We start from the raw sequence: 16,024 nt of genomic DNA, 5'->3' as shown, positions 1-16,024 counted from the left end.
GTGAGGGACTGCAAATCACTGTGGGATTCCCCGGGCCTCCGCCGCTTTTCCTTTGTGCGTGGTGTCTCTCCCTCACCTACGGGTCCAAACTTGTGAAGGTTGTTTCCTCCCGAGAGACTGTGTGGCCAGAGTTTGGCTTTAACTAATGCTGTTTACTGTTGCGCTTTCAACATTCATTATTTCTCTACTCTCAGATTCCTCCATGCACTTAACCAGCCACCTACTTTGATAAACCTCTGTCTTTGCACTTCTTTTTTTTTTTTTTTTTTTTTAATAAATGAGCTTCACCGTAGTAAACTCATTCCACTATAGCTCAAATCAGTGTGGTACCGGAGCAAGGACAAATAGTATAGAAACATCCTGGTATGAATAATGGGAGTATTAACAAATCATGGGAAGAAAAGCACTAATCAGTTATGCTGGGACGAATTAGTTACCTATTTAGGAGGAAAAACAGACGCTGTTCCAGTTGTTTGCATGCCATGCACCAACAAAAAAATCCCGACTGAATCAGAGTTGTAATGAAAACAAACTAAGAACAAATGACTGGTTTCTGGTTGGAGACTTTTTAAAAAACTTAATGTAAATTAAGTTTTACTTCTAAAATAATGTGCACATAGTTTTTAAAAGTCAAATGGTACAAAAACTGTAAGAAGAACAACCTTACTTTCTAGTCATGCTTCCACTCACTTTTAACTTTTTGTTTGGGGGTGTTTTTGGTCCCTGCATGCCCGGTCTTAGTTCCCGGACCAGGGATCAAACCTGTGCCCCTGCATTGGGAGTGCAGAGTCTTAACCACTGGACTGCCAGGGAAGTCCCTACTTTTAACTCTTTGAACTGTTATTTCTGATATTTGCTTATATTTTTTTAAGTAATATGCTTATTCTGCATGTTATGGTAAATGAAGACTGATTAAACATTTTTATAGCATTTCTCCTTCCACCCAGAAACTCAACAGCCTTCAGTGTGGTGTGCACCACAAAAATACTCCATGATATTTTCCCAAATAAAAATTGGCAACATATGAAAAGGATAATACATCACGACTGAATGGGGTTATTCCCAGAAATACAAGTCTGGCTTGAAATTTGAAAACTCAATCTATGTAATTCACCATACTAAAAGAGAGAGAAAAGAAACACATATTATTATTTTAATAGATGCAGAAAAGAATTTGATAAAATTCAGTACTCATTCAAGATTAAAAAAAAAAAGCAAACTAGAAATAAAAGGGAATTTTAACAATCTTAGGTGAGGTATCTACAAAGATCTACAGCTAACATCATATTTAATGATTGTTAGGGCTGAATCATGTCCCCCCAAAATTCACATTTTGAAATCCTAACCCTCAGTACCTCAGAATATAACTGTATCTGTAGACAGGATCCTTAAAGAGGTAATTAAGTTAAAATGAGGTCATTAGGATTAATCCTAATCCAATATGACTGGTGTCCTTAAAGAAGGGGAGATTAAGACACAGACACAGATACAGACAGAAGACCATGTGAAAACAGGAAGAAGACAGCCATCTGCAAGACAATGAGTGAGGCCTCAGAAAAAGCCAACCCCACTGACACCTTGATCTTAGAATTCTAGACTCTAGAGTTTGAGAAAATCCATTTCTGTTGTTTAGGCCACCTAGTCTGTGGTACTCTGTTACGGCGGCCCCAGCAAACTAATACAACAGTGAATGACTAAGATTTGAGAGAAGCAAGGATAGCCATTCTCAACACTTTTAGTCATCATATTGCTGGAGGTTCTAGTTAAAACTAGAAAATCAAGAAAAATCACTAAAAGGTAGTTAAACTGGAAAAGAAGTAGCTGACCTTATTCACAGACAATCCTAAGGAATCCACAAAAAAAGCTACCAGAATAAGTGAGTTTAGCAAGTTCATAGGATTCAAGGTCAATATACAAAATCAGTTATATTTCTATACACTAGCAATGAATAATCAGAAAATTCTAAAATTACCATGAAAAATGGAAAATATAAAATACTAGGGGCTTCATGGTGGCCCAGTGGTTAAGACTCTGCGCTTCCAATGCAGGGGTGCGGGTTCGATCCCTGGTCGGGAACTAAATCCCACATGCTGTATGGTGTGGCCAAGAAGTAAATAAAATAAATGGACATTCTACTAAACAGCATGTACTAGACAACAATGTGGTGTGCTCCAAGGACAAAGAACAAGATAAACTCAAAGGGCCAATATTGCCAGAACAAAGAGTTACAGGACTCCTATCACTGTCAGAATGTGACCATTGCAATGTTCCAGAGCCCTCCCAGGCAGCATGCCCTGTCCCTTTCCCATCCCATATAAGGAAAGATATTTGCCCTGTTCTTCTCCCGCTCCCCACACTGAAAGTATACATACTCTGCACAGTCAGCAGATGACTTACAGGTTCCCTGGCTATGAAAACAGACCGGAAACCCATGCTCATGGTCGACTTTTCCTGGCTACCCGGAGGTTGGCCCGCTGTTCTTGCAGCAACTCTTCTCTTGAATAAACTATATCTTCCTTACATTCTGCCTTGTGTCTGGAAATTCTTTTCCAACCTGTGCTCGGACCACGACGAAAAATAAATGTTTAAAAATTTTTTTTAAATAAAATACTACAAGGTAAATTTAGCAAAAGAGGTTCAAGACCTGTACACTGAAAACTATTAAACCTTACTGAGGGAAATTAAAGAAGATTTAAAGAAATGGGGAGAAATACTGTGATCATGAATCAGAAGACTCCATATTGTTAAGCTATCAATTTTCTTCAAATTGATTTGCATAAACTCAATGAAATCCTAACCAAAATGCCAGAAGGCTTTTTTTTCCCAGTAGAAACTGACAGGCTGATTCTAAAATTTGTATGGAAATACAAAGGGCTAGAAAAATCAAAACAATTAAAAATTTTTGGAGGATTCATACCACCTGATTTCAGACTTAGGATAAAGCCACACTAATCAGGAGAGCATAGTACGGGTAAAAGCATAGACACATAAATCAATGGAAAAGAAGAGAGAAACCAGAAGTAGACGTATGGATTTTTGGTTAATTGATTTTTGAAAAATTTTCAAAGGAAATTCAAGAGAAAAGATAGTCTTTTTTTTAACAAATGGCGCTAGAACAATGTGACATATGAATGTTAAAAAAAAAAAAAAAAAAGAGCCTTGATCTATACCTGGCACCATGTATAACATTAAAATGGATTGTAGACCTACATAGAAACAGCTGAAAGTATAAATTTTCTAGAAGAAAATAGAAAAGCGTTGTGATTTTGGGTTAGGCATAAACTTCTTAGATATGACACCAAAGGCATGATCCATAAAAGAAAAATTGTTAAGTTGGACTTCCTCAAAATTTAAAATTTACTCTCTCTGAGAGACACTGCTATGGACTGAATTGTATCTCCCCACAGACTTATACGTTGAAGACCTACCCCCCAATATATCTGATTATGGAGTCTTTAGGAGGTAATTAGACTTAAATGAGATCATGAAGGTGGGATCCTCATGATGGGATTAATGACTTTATAAGAAGAGACCAGAGAGCTTGGTCTCTCTCTCCCAACCATGTGCAGAAACAGCCAGAAGGTGGCAGTCTGCAAGCCAGAAAGAGAGCTCTCACCAGGTACTGAATCTGCTGGCATCTTGATCTTGGACATCTCAGCCTCCAGAGCTGTGAGAAATAACTGTTGTTTAAACCACCCAGTCTACAACATTTTATTATAGCTGCTGAGCTGCTAAGACAAAATATTTAAGAAAATGAAAAGACAAACCACAGGCATGGGAGAAAATATTTGCAAAGCATATTTCTGCTAAAAGACTTGGATCTAGAATATGTAAGGAATCCTCAAAACCCAACGATAAAGCAAACAAGTTAATAGTAAATAGGGAAAAGAATTGAAAATATATTTCACCAAAAAGAAATATGGGTGGCAAATAAGCACGTGAAAAGATACTCGAGTCATTAAAAACTTAAACTACACTGAGGTACCGGTACACATCTATTACAATGAATAAGATTAAAAAAAAAAAAAAACAGAAAAACTGGTATTACTAAGTACTGCTGTGGATACGGACTAGTTAGAACTCTCATACATCGTTGGTAAGAATGCAAAATGGTACAAACACTTTGGCAAACAATTTACTATTTCATATAATGTTAAGCATATGCTTATCACACAACTCAGCGGTTCCATTCTTAGATATTTACCCAAGAGAAATGAAAACTTATCTTCATTCAAACACCTGTATGCAAATGTTACAGAGGCTTTATTTATAATCATCAAAAACTGGAAATAACTCAAATGTTCTTCAACTGGTGAATGGATAAATCTACTATAGTACGTTCATACAATGGAAAAGGACTCAGCAATGCAAGGAGTGAACTTCTGATACACTTAACAACATGGATGAATCTCAATTGCATTATGCTAAGTGAAAGAAATCAGATATAAAAAGCTACCAGCTGTTTGGATCCATTTGTATGACATTCTGAAAGAGGTAAAACTATGGACACAGAAAACAGGTTACTATCTGCCTGGAGCTGAGGGTATAAGGAGGTTGACCACAAAAGGACACGAGGGATTCTTTTGGGTGAAGCAACTGTTCTATGTCCCGATTGTGGTGGTGAGAACATGGCTATGTGTTTGTCAAAACTCAGAACTGTACTTTAAATGGGTGAATTTTATTATATGTAATTAAATCTCAACAAATCTGAGTTAAAAGAAAAATGCACTGTGGACTTGAGAAAGGAAAAGTCAAGATGCCATTCAGCAGTGGTGAGATTCAAGACATCGCAGAGCTAAACTGCTCTTTTAACAGTATCAGAAGTTGTCATCCTTGTGGGTGGAGTTGTGTAGATGATGATGTCTCCCAGAAGGCTAGCCTTAGGCTGGAGCTGAGGGGAGACAGGTTCCTCCTCTCACTGGGCCTTAGAGGATTCAAGGGGCCTGAGCTCTGGGGGGATGGGGCGTGATGTTCATGGTCACAGGCATCTCCTGTGTTAAGGAGAGTAGGGTACTCCTAAAACATAGTAGGAAGTCCGGGGCTAAAAGGAGTGGGTAGGTAAGGACATTGAGATTCAGAAGTCACATTTAGTAGACAGTTTAAAGTTTTCCTTTACTACATTGTAATTCCATTTTGCTATCCTGAAACCTTCAATAAAGTCTAGTTATATGTTACAGCCTGGTCTTAACTTGCTTTGCAGGGTTGGGATGGGCCAGGGTTTACCTTCAAAAAAGAAAGGCATAGGGCCAGAGAGCTTTGAGGTCAAGGAGAATATCTTTGATCTCACTGCCCCATGTACTCAGAACAGTGATTAACACATGAGTGCCCTATAAATGAATTCTTGAACGAAAGCCTCTCTCCTCATTATCATTTAAGCAAACTAGAAAACAACTTCTCTCAAAATCTTTATGCTGACTTATGTGAAATACAAATGGTTATGAAAGGAAAAAGGCACCTAGCTGATGATGTTTAGGACTCCTACAAGAGAAACGTACATCAACCCACATAGATGCTACTTATTCTAATTAGAGAATCCACATACCAGAATTCCTTTCTGCAGGACCCCCAACCAGTTGAACAGGGTATACCAGTAGTTATTGCAACATGAGAATCTGACAGAGCTTTTTATCACCACATCTCCTCCTAGTTTATCCAGATTGCCAGCTGAAGGGTAGAGTACTCAGGCCCAGGGGCCCCTCCCCTGCCCAATTCCAGGACTTTACCGGGAGAGCGCGCTTCTCCTCCTGCCCATCCACGTGGAAATATTGCACACTCAGCCTGGAGGGTTCCCAAACTGACTATTTTGTCCAGCTTCAGTACATCTTTTTTTTTTTTGGCCCACACTGAGCGGCTTGTGGGATCTTAATTCCCTGATGAGGGATCAAACCCACGCCCCCTGCATTGGAAGCACAGAGTCTTAACCACTGGACCACCAGGGAAGTCCCAGTACTTCCTTATTTTAATGAAAGCCTGTTTAATTTATTTTCCATACCTCTTCTATTTATTTATTATAATTGAATCAGCTTTTTACCAGAAGGTTATCTGACCTTACTTCGCAATTTATACTTAGGCTGAGAATATTCCTAGCAATGAATTATGAAGTAGGCCCTCCTTTGTTTTCTGAAAAAAAAAATCTAACTAATACAGTTAGCGCATAAGATGGAACGATACAGTTAAAGTAATGCTTTTTCCTCTCTCCTTCACCCGTAACTCCTACTCAGGAGCTTGATTTGGAAGAGCGAGCCCACTGTAGCTGGATCAATTCCTTCACCCCACCCTGCCCTGGACAGCCCTGTGCTGATTGGATGTCCTTAGTCCTTATCCCACACCCTTATGTAGTATGGTATGGTATGTATTGCAGAAGAATCACAAATATAACACACTGCAACTCAGACGTGCAAAAATAATGACTTTCTTTCCCTCCCTCCCTCCCTCCCTCCCTCTTTCTTTCTTCCTTCTTCCCTCCCTCCCTTTCCCTCTCTCTCTCTTCCATTTTTCTCCCCAAACCTTGCTACTAGTTAGGGTATGAGTCTGTGCAGAGTTCATTAAATGTTCAATTTAATTCAAAACAGTTCAGTCTAATAAATTTAATCAGTCTCTTTAAATCACGTTCAGGCTGTCTTAGTTTTTTTTTTTTTTTTTTTTTGGCTGTGCCCCACAGCATGTGTGAGATCTTAGTTCCCTGACCAGGGCTCGAACTTGGGCCCCCTGAAGTGGAAACACAGAGCCCTAACCACTGGACTGCCAGGGAAGGCCCCAGGCTGTCTTAGCTTAAACAACTGACCTCTCAGTCAGCTTTCTCTTCTTTATTTCCATGGAAGATGTCCAGATGTATGAGGTTGATGTATGTGGTTTATGCCATATTGTAACATTTTTGGAAGACAGTTTTCTTGAATCCATGTGGACTCAATGTGGTGCCCAGGGATCAGGCAGGCAAGAAATCTCAAGTGTCCACACAGAGGAACCAAGGGTGACTAAGCCCCCTTCTCCCTACCATACAATTACCAAGTATGCTTTGGTTCAGGGGACTCTTCAAGGCAATCTTCTCTCAAAGCCTTAAAGGGGAAGTGTGACAAGACTGAGGCAGGACAAAAGAATCCTCCTCCAGCTTCACTCACTTCTTTCCTCTCTATTTACAACTATCCTCAAGGGACAGAAAGAGAAGGTTGCTACCTTCCATTCTCTACAATTTATTGACTAGCCCTAGTCTTTCAGATTCTTAAGGAAGAGGTAAAGGTCTGATTTACAATATGATGTAAAGCATAGTGACATACTTCATGATTCTATTTTGAATGTTAGAAACTGAATATTCCATTGGTCTATCTCTTTGCATTCCTTCTATAACACACACTAATTTTGTCCCCACAAAATGAATGTATCAGGTGGATATTAGCCAGTGATAGATTAAAGATAGTATTAGCTAAATTCTTTGCTCTTCCTTCCATTGGGATGTGGAGTTTAATTTCCCTTCCTTTTTAGCTGGGCTAGCCTTAGCGACTTTCTTGACCAATAGAATGTAATAGAAATGATGTTCTGTGATTTCCCATGTGAGGTCGTAAGGATCCTTGAATTTTTTTTCCCCAAGCTCTTAGACTGCTCACTGTAGAGAATGCTGGGCACCACGTGAAAAGTCTGATTACCCTGCAACGAAAAGAGGCCACTTAGAGAGAGGGAGAGAGATGCTTGGCCATCCCTAGCTTTCCCAGTCATCCCAACACTGGCAACCAAATATGTGAGTGAAGAAGCCATCTCTGACATTTTAGCCCAAGCAGACATGACGTAGAGAACTGAAGAACCCAGCTGACAACCAGAACTGTGGGACTGACTACATATTTTGAGGGACCCAGTGCTAAATGAAAATGTGGAGTCCTTTTTCAAAAATTGTTCAGAAGTTCAAGATGGTGACAACCCAAGAATTAAATCAGGCATGATTTAATGAGTATGGGACCCTTTTATTTTTGAGTCAGCATAGGTCACACACCTGTGAAGCCAGACCTTCTCCACATATGTAAGCCACATAATGGCTTCTTCTGTTTGAAGCCATTCTAGCAAATCTCTAACCTTTTGAGCCATCCTAGTCATTATAAATCAAGAAAAATTCCCTGCTGTGCCCTGTGCAAATTCCTTACCCACAAAACCATGTACATAGTAAAATGGCTGTGGTTTTATGCCACTAAGATTTAAGGTGGTTTTTTACATAGCATTACATTAGATACAGTTCCATTACAGAATGATATCTGTCTGTCCCCAATATTAACCTTTATGTGTATTTAACTAACAAAATACAAAATATTATGAAACCAGTTTGTAGCAATCATTAAAATGTTAGGCTGTGTTACAACACTGGATGACCCTTGAAAACGTTATGCTAAGTGCAAGAAGCTAGACACAAAAAGCCACTTGTTGTATGACCCCATTTATATGGAATATCCATAAAAGAGAGATTCATAGAGACAGAAGATAGGCTACTGGTTACCTAGGGTTGGGGAAGGTTGAAGGGAAATGGGTAGTGATTGCTAATGGGTAGTGACTGCTTTTGTCAGCCATGAAAGTGTTCTGAAATTGATTGTTGCACAGCACAACTCTGTGAATATACTAAAAACTATTGAATTGTACCGTTTAAATGGATAAAATGTATAATATGTGAATTATATATCAATAAAACTGTTATAAAAATGTTTGGCTGATGGGAATTCCCTGGTGGTCCAGTGGTTAGGACTCTGCACTTTCACTGCCGAGGGCCCGGGTTCAGTCCCTGGTTGGGGAACTAAGATCCCACAAGCCACACGGCATGGCCAAAAAAAAAAAGAAAAGAAAAAGAAAAAAAATGTTTGGCTGAGATGTGTGAAGCCTGGGATAATAGATGAGAAATGAACATTAATATGTTTGCCCAAGACCTCTACTACTTTGTATTCAGACCACATGCTCTTCCAGCTTCTTTGAGTGTCACTCAGTAATCAGCTCTGATGCATATACACTGCTTCTGCCACTTCTACTCAACATAGTACTAGAAGACCTAGCCAGAGCATTTAGGCAAGAAAGAAGAAACATGGCATTCCAATTAGAAGGAAGAACTAAAATTATCTCTGTTCACAGATGACAGGATCTTATATGTAGAAAAGCCTAAATATTCTATAAAAAAATGATTAGAACCAATAAATGAGTTCAGAAAAGTTGTGGATACAAAATTAACATGCAAAAATCACTTGTATATGAATACATTAAAAATGAACAATTTGAAAAGGAAATTAAGAAAATTACATTTACAATAGCATCAAAAATACTTAGCAATAAAACTTAGAAAATGTTGCTGAAGGAAATTAAAGAAGACACAAATAAATGGAAAGAAATCCCATGTTCATAGGTTGGAAGACTTAATGTGGTTAAAATGTCAATATTATCCAAAGCAATCTATAGATCCAACACAATCCTTATCAAAATGCCAATGTTTTTTTTTTTGCAGAAATAGCAAAATCTATCCTAAAATTCGTAAGGAATCTTAAAGTATCACAAATAGCCAAAACAACTTGAAAAAGAAGAACAAAAGTTGGAGATCTTACATTTCCTGATTGCAAAACTTACTATAAAACTATAGTTATCAAAACAGTATTGTACTGGCATAAAGACAGACATATAGACCAATGGAATAGAATAGAGAACCAAGAAATAAACCCTTGTGTGGTTAGCCAGCATTGTCCAGCCGTTAGCTTCTTCAGGGTCTCCCCCCTTCAGTGTTTGGCTGAGGTCACATTCTTCTCATGGTGTTCCTCAGCCAGTGACTGAGGTCACAGTTAGAGTCAGAGGTACAAGGCATTTTTACCTCATGTAGAATTTATCTAACAGGCCATTTTTGCTCCAGAGTTCCCTATTGGGTTAGCAGTCTTGTGGTCAGGTTATTGCTTGATGGCTCTCCTGCCCAATATTTCTCCCTCACTTTTTCTTAAGAAACATCACTCTCCAATAAAGCTTTTGCACTCCTATCTCAATCTCTATATTTGCTTCCAGGGGAACCTAACCAGCACAACCTCCTTAGAGGGGCCTTCCCTGCTCGCTGGCAGCTCTACATAAACTACAGCCCTTGCCCTAACCCCGTCTTTTTCTCCCATCCTACAGATTTCTACTGTTGATACCTAATTATGTTGGTGTTCTTTATATCTCTTATCACAATTAAAAATAATAAATTCTTTGTGTATTATTTGTTGTTGCTTTCCCTCTAGCCGTGATACTGTAAGCTCTTAATGACAGAGGCTATTTACTTCTTGTTCAATACAGTGAAGGTAAACATAGTCAAGTGCCTGACATAAGCTAGGCTGGTCACTCAGCAATATTTGTTACAAGCATGTTGCATGAATGAGTGGCATGCATGACTTTTCAAGGTCCCTCTTCCACCCTAGAGAAGAAGTATAGCTTAGTAGAAAGAACAGGGGCTTTGGAGACAGACAGACTTGTACCCAAACTCCTTTCCTGTCCTTTCTTCCTGCGTTTTAGTTAGCTTTTGCTTCATAACAAACCACCCCAAAACTTGGTGACTTGAAACAACTATTTATTTAGCTAATGATTCTTAGGCTCGCTGGATGGCCATCTCAGCTGGTCTCTACTGGGCTGTCTCATGCATCTGTTGTCAGGTGGTGGTTTGTCTAGTGGCTAGATGATTTAGGATGGCCTCACTCACTTGTCTGGTCATTAGATTAGCAGGCTGTTAGTTGGGACAAGAGGAGCAATGAACCACATGTTGCTCATCTGGAAAGGTAGCCTGGACTTGTTCTCATGGCGCATGATTCAAGAGCAGCAAAAGGACAAGCCCCTGTGTGCAAGCACTTTTCAAGCTTGTCACATGTATTAATGTCTCATTGGCCAAAGCAAGCCACATGGCCAGCCAATCTGATTTAAGAGTGGAGAAATAGTCTCCATTCCTTAATGGGAAGATCTGCCAAGTGACATTGCAAGGTGTTGATGCAGGGAGAAGATTGTGGCCATTTTTACAATCTACCAGAGAGACCTTGGAAGAGTTAGCCAACTCCAGTTTTCTTTTAAATAAAATGAGAAAAATGAGTACCTATAATTCCTGAAAGTGTTACTGAAAGGCTTAAATGGGACACAGTAAGTAGAGGACCTAGTGTAGTATATGCCACACAGCAGGCACTCTATGTAGCTATGCACTGAGCTCCTAAGAATACAAATGATGTTTTTCATCTTCTCTGCATTTTTCCGGTTCTCACCATCATAGTAATTGCTCAGTAAGTGAATACATTTTGTGAGAAATTGTATTATTATTCCCAAGTATCCACTGATCCCTTCCTTGTAAAATGATTGTACACTTCTGCCTACTGCCATGTAGTGCATCCCTTGGAAGGAGTATAAGTCCCTGCCTTATCACTAGGCTTAGCCATGTCTTTTTAACAACAACAAAAACAACAACAAAACAAAACCCCACAAAAACCAAAAACAAACAAAAGGGAGATTAAAATATGCCAGTTCTTAGCAGAAACGTTAAGAGCCATTGTTGTTTCCCACTAACTCACGCAATATTTTCCTCTGCCATGAGAATGTCAGCTCCATACAGAGACCATTCCTTCAGCCCGAGTCTTAAAATGAGAAGAAAAATGGAGCAGAGCCACAGCTGACCTGCAGCCCCTCGCATGTAACATGAATGAGAAATAAACTTGTTGTAAGCCATTGAGATTTTGGGGGCTGTTTGTTACTGCAGCATGATCTAGCTAAATCAAATACATATTTCTAGTTCTTAGTTGTGTTGGAATAATGGATGTATCCTTATAGGTACTTCAAGTAAGGAAAAATTCTGTTTAATTTAAAAATTTCTCATCTAGTTTCAAACTAGTATCACTCTGAGACTATTTATAATAATAGTTATTTAGTTATTTTCCCTTGGGTAGCTTGTCATGCAGATTTCCTAAAACGTGTGTCTTTCTCCCATTAAAAGTAGCAAGGTTTCTTGTAGCCTTGAATCTTCCTTCTTGTATGCTGTAGATCAATATCAATATTAAGTCACACAGCTGGTGTTTTGCATGTTGTTTGCTTTCCTAACAACTTTCATTTTATTAAATTTACTATGTATTGATTCTTCACAATTACTGCACCACTGCTGAAATTACTAGAAATAATTTCTTTTGAAGCCTTATAATCCCTTTAGTTTGCAACCAATTTTGCCCTAAAAAAAGATATTCTGGGCTTGTGAGAAATTTAGAAGAGGCATAATATATTTCTACAGTTTTTTCTAAGAAAATCGAAGTCAAGATATATATAATATAGAATATGCAGACATGACAAAATGTACAAAGAGGAAAAACAAGTCAACCAGCCAGAGATACCTACTGTTAACATTTATGCTGTGTCTCTCTCCAGTGCCTCTCCTAAGATACTACTGGAAAATTAATAAGCATCTTATGTATCTACTGCTCCTTCTAACTTCATATAAAACATAGGCTAAAATCAATACGGCCTTGAATATCCATCTTTGAATTTAGATGAGTACTAGTTACACCCTCTTCTAATAGAGACAACTCTCTCTTTTTCTCTCTCCCTCTCTCTCCCCCATTTTAGTTACTGCTCAGCCTCTACCGTAGTACTTGAGAACTCATCTTGGGAGGAGGCATCCTCGGGTACAGCCCATTTCTGGAACAATGACTTTAGAAGTCAGGGGACAAAGGCACTTTGCAAAGCTTCTCTTGAGGGCATGGACTTTCAATCTCCTTTGTGCTCTATATCCACACCTTATTTCTACTTATGGAGGTCTAAAGTATCAGTGTTTTGCTCACCCATTTCCCTTCCAGACTACAACTCTAGTAATAGGAAGTTCATTCCTACTTTTAACTAATGTATCTCAGGAACTCGCTCTCTGCTAGAGATAGTGCTGGGCCCTGGGGCGACAATGGTTAACAAGTTGCAGCTTGTCCATCCAGCTTTCAATCTAGAGATGAAACCTTAGAGAGCAGTTTTCTCTTAAATGACTGAATGACAATTTATTCTACTACACCCTTCGCTAATCCATAATCAGCCTTTCTCTGCCATCCCTTCCATCTCCTTGCCTTAACTGAAATCTGACTCTTCCTTAGGTCAGCACTTTCTCAGCCAAGGTCACAGCCAGTCTGGAGGGTGCATTTGGCAAATCTGAAAGACATGCCTTTGGGCTGATACAGTCCGCTGGGGCACAGCTTAGGGAATGATTCTTCTAATGTGTCCCTTTCACTAGATTAAATGCTGACTGTTTATGCCCTTATACCCACTGTCCTCAGGAACCAGCATTAGGTTTTGTGTCTGCCTTCTTTCCACTGCTTCTTCCAGACCATTACTCCCTCACTCTCCTGCAAAAAAATCTCCTTTCCTATGGGTCATATGTTGTCCCATCTGTCTTCAGGTCCCTGTCATATGCCCACCTTGGGGTTACCCTCTATCATTCAATGAAGACTTTTATGCTTAACTCAGCCTTCTCTACCAAGTGTATCATCACCTTGCATGATGACCCGCCAAGACGCTGACTTCCTCATTTCCAGTGGCCTTTCTCCACTTCTGCCAGCCACTCCCACAGCCATTCCCCGAATTTTGTAACCATTTGAAACTGTCCAGAATAACGAATTTAAGCATTGATAAATGTGTAATGACCTGTAATTGTGTCCTTCCCTCCTCACCAGCCCAGTCAGGCTCCAACACTGGGGAGACGAAACCTGGGAGTGGGTAGGGTGTGGGCTGAGGTCTGGGGCTTGTGCTAATGGTTGACAGTGGAGCAAAAGTGATGCTGAAAAAACACCACTCTTTTATCACTTTATTGATGGGTCTTGGCTCTCACTGCCTTGCTTTCATGCTGCTTTCTCTAATATTTTTTCATCATGTCTTAATATCTGATATTGTTGAAGAGGTTCTATGTTTGGAGGATGTGTTCAGGGATAGCCCCCCCATCCTGCCGTCTTCCAGCTATGCTCTTGTCCTCCCTTCCAGCCTACTGTTCAACCACCCTCACTATAGTTGTTCTTCCATCTCCTTGGCAACTCCACTCCACTGACACCCCCTCCCCTTTTTCCAATTAATCAGGCTTCTCCTCTTGGATTCTATGGTCCTTTATTTCCATCACATTCTTACCAATTATCCTAAACTCCCCTGACCCACTGGCACTTCCTCATCTCAATTTGGCAAATCCCCAACCCTGAATGAAACCAACTGTATGCTTTCTCTGTGGTTTCTGGGGAAAATTACACAATAGGCAGATTGTTGTTGGTATATAGTCACATCACCTACCTCAGATGGGTTCTTCTTAACACACCCTAACCATCCTGCTGCATTTCTCAGTTGACTTGCTTTCCTGCAGTCCATGATGAAAGCTTCAAACCCTCTCTAGACTCTTTCAGATCTCTGACTTTCTCCCCTTCTGCCTTATTTCCAGTAGACAACTTTGACTCCTCTCCCTCAGAGAAAATCCAAGCTTTTGGACAGGACCTCATTCAATTTTCTGGTACAAAACCTGCCACCCCCCTACTTCTGTATCCACTCTCTCAATGTTCCCTCTTGTGGCTTCAGAAGAGGCCAGTCCCTCCACGAGGGGTGTAAGATCCTCCTTATCCTCTCCAGAAACGTGCTCTGTTATTTAATCCTTTCTCTCCTGTATATTATTTAACCTCTTTCACTCACCTGAATTGTTCCCATCCAATCTAAATATACTCAGATCTATTCCATCTGAAACCAAACAAATACGAACAGAAAATAAAAGAGATAAATAGTCTAGATCATGGTCATTTTTTTTTAAAATTAATTAATTTATTTAGTTTTGGCTGCGTTGGGTCTTCGTTGCTGTGCGTGGGCTTTTTCTAGTTGTGGCAAGGGGGGTCTACTCTTTGTTGTGGTGTGCGGGCTTCTCATTGCGGTGGCTTCTCTTGTTGTGAAGCACGGACTCCAGGCGCACAGGCTTCAGTAGTTGTGGCTCACGGGCTCTAGAGCTCAGGCTCAGTAGTTGTGGTGCATGGGCTTAGTTGCTCGCAGCATGTGGGATCTTCCCGGACCAGGGCTCGAACCCGTGTCCCCAGCATTGGCAGGCAGTTTCTTGACCACTGCACCACCAGGGAAGTCCCGATTGTGGTCCTTTTTAACTGCTGTCATTAAACTGTGCTCCTCATTTCAAAGCACACATTTTAAATTTCTTTATTTTTTATTTTTTGGCCGCATGGTGCAGCGTGTGGGATCTTACTTCCCTGACCAGGGATCAAACCCGCGACCCCTGCATTGGAAGCATGGAGTCTTAACCATTGGACCGCCAGGGAAGTCCTAAAACATACATTTTAGTTTCAGTTATTTATTCATTACTATGGGTATTTAGCTCATGCCTGCTCCTCCACATGAGAGGTTACGCTGTGTTGATTTTTTGCTTGCCATTGTTTCCCCAGGTGCCCAGATCCACAGCTTCTAGAACAGACATTCAATCAATAGGTATTTTGTGTTGAACTCCTTCATTCATTCAACACTTAATTTTTGACCAGCTGCCAGGCACTGAATTAAGCACCAAAGATAAGAGTATAGCCCTTGCCTCAGAGAGCTCAAGTCCAGTGAGAAAAAAAGATCAAACACCTCAGTGATTTCAATATAATGCTATATGTGCTATGAAAAGACATACACAGCACAGGAGCTTCAGCCTCAGCCTGGGTGGGAGTGGGGAGTGGGAAAGGGCAGGTAGAGGCAGTTGGGAAAGTGTTCCAGGAAGAGTTGCCCATTGTATTGAGTCCTAAAAGCCAACTAGGAGGCAGTTGCCCAGTGAGAGTTGAGTAAGACAAGGAGCAGCATGTACACTGGCCCAGTGCCACGACCTTTCACTGCAATACACTTTTAGCTGCGAGCGGTTCAGCAAGTCTTCAGAGTATGTAAGAATGTGGAGGGAGCCGAGAGATGAAGAGGTTTTGAATGCCAAGGAACCGCTGATGGTCTTTATACTTGGAAACACAACTGCACCTCTGAAGCTTTTGTAATGCTGCATTTGCATTAATAACTCTAGTCACACTATGGAGGATAGATCGCAGGGTGGCTA

General features: G+C 40.2%; 1 protein-coding gene across 1 annotated transcript in view; it reads left to right on the top strand.

The window, feature by feature from the left end:
* The window catches only part of SUCLA2 (succinate-CoA ligase ADP-forming subunit beta), an 86,056-nt gene that overhangs the window by 130 nt on the left and 69,902 nt on the right, over nucleotides 1-16,024 (top strand). The window lies entirely within an intron of this gene.

This window comes from Balaenoptera physalus (genome assembly GCF_965194825.1).
Source record: "Balaenoptera physalus genome assembly, chromosome: 18".
NCBI classification, from domain to species: Eukaryota; Metazoa; Chordata; class Mammalia; order Artiodactyla; family Balaenopteridae; genus Balaenoptera; species Balaenoptera physalus.
Note: the sequence above shows the minus strand (reverse complement) of the source record. Positions and strands in the feature narration are given on the sequence as shown.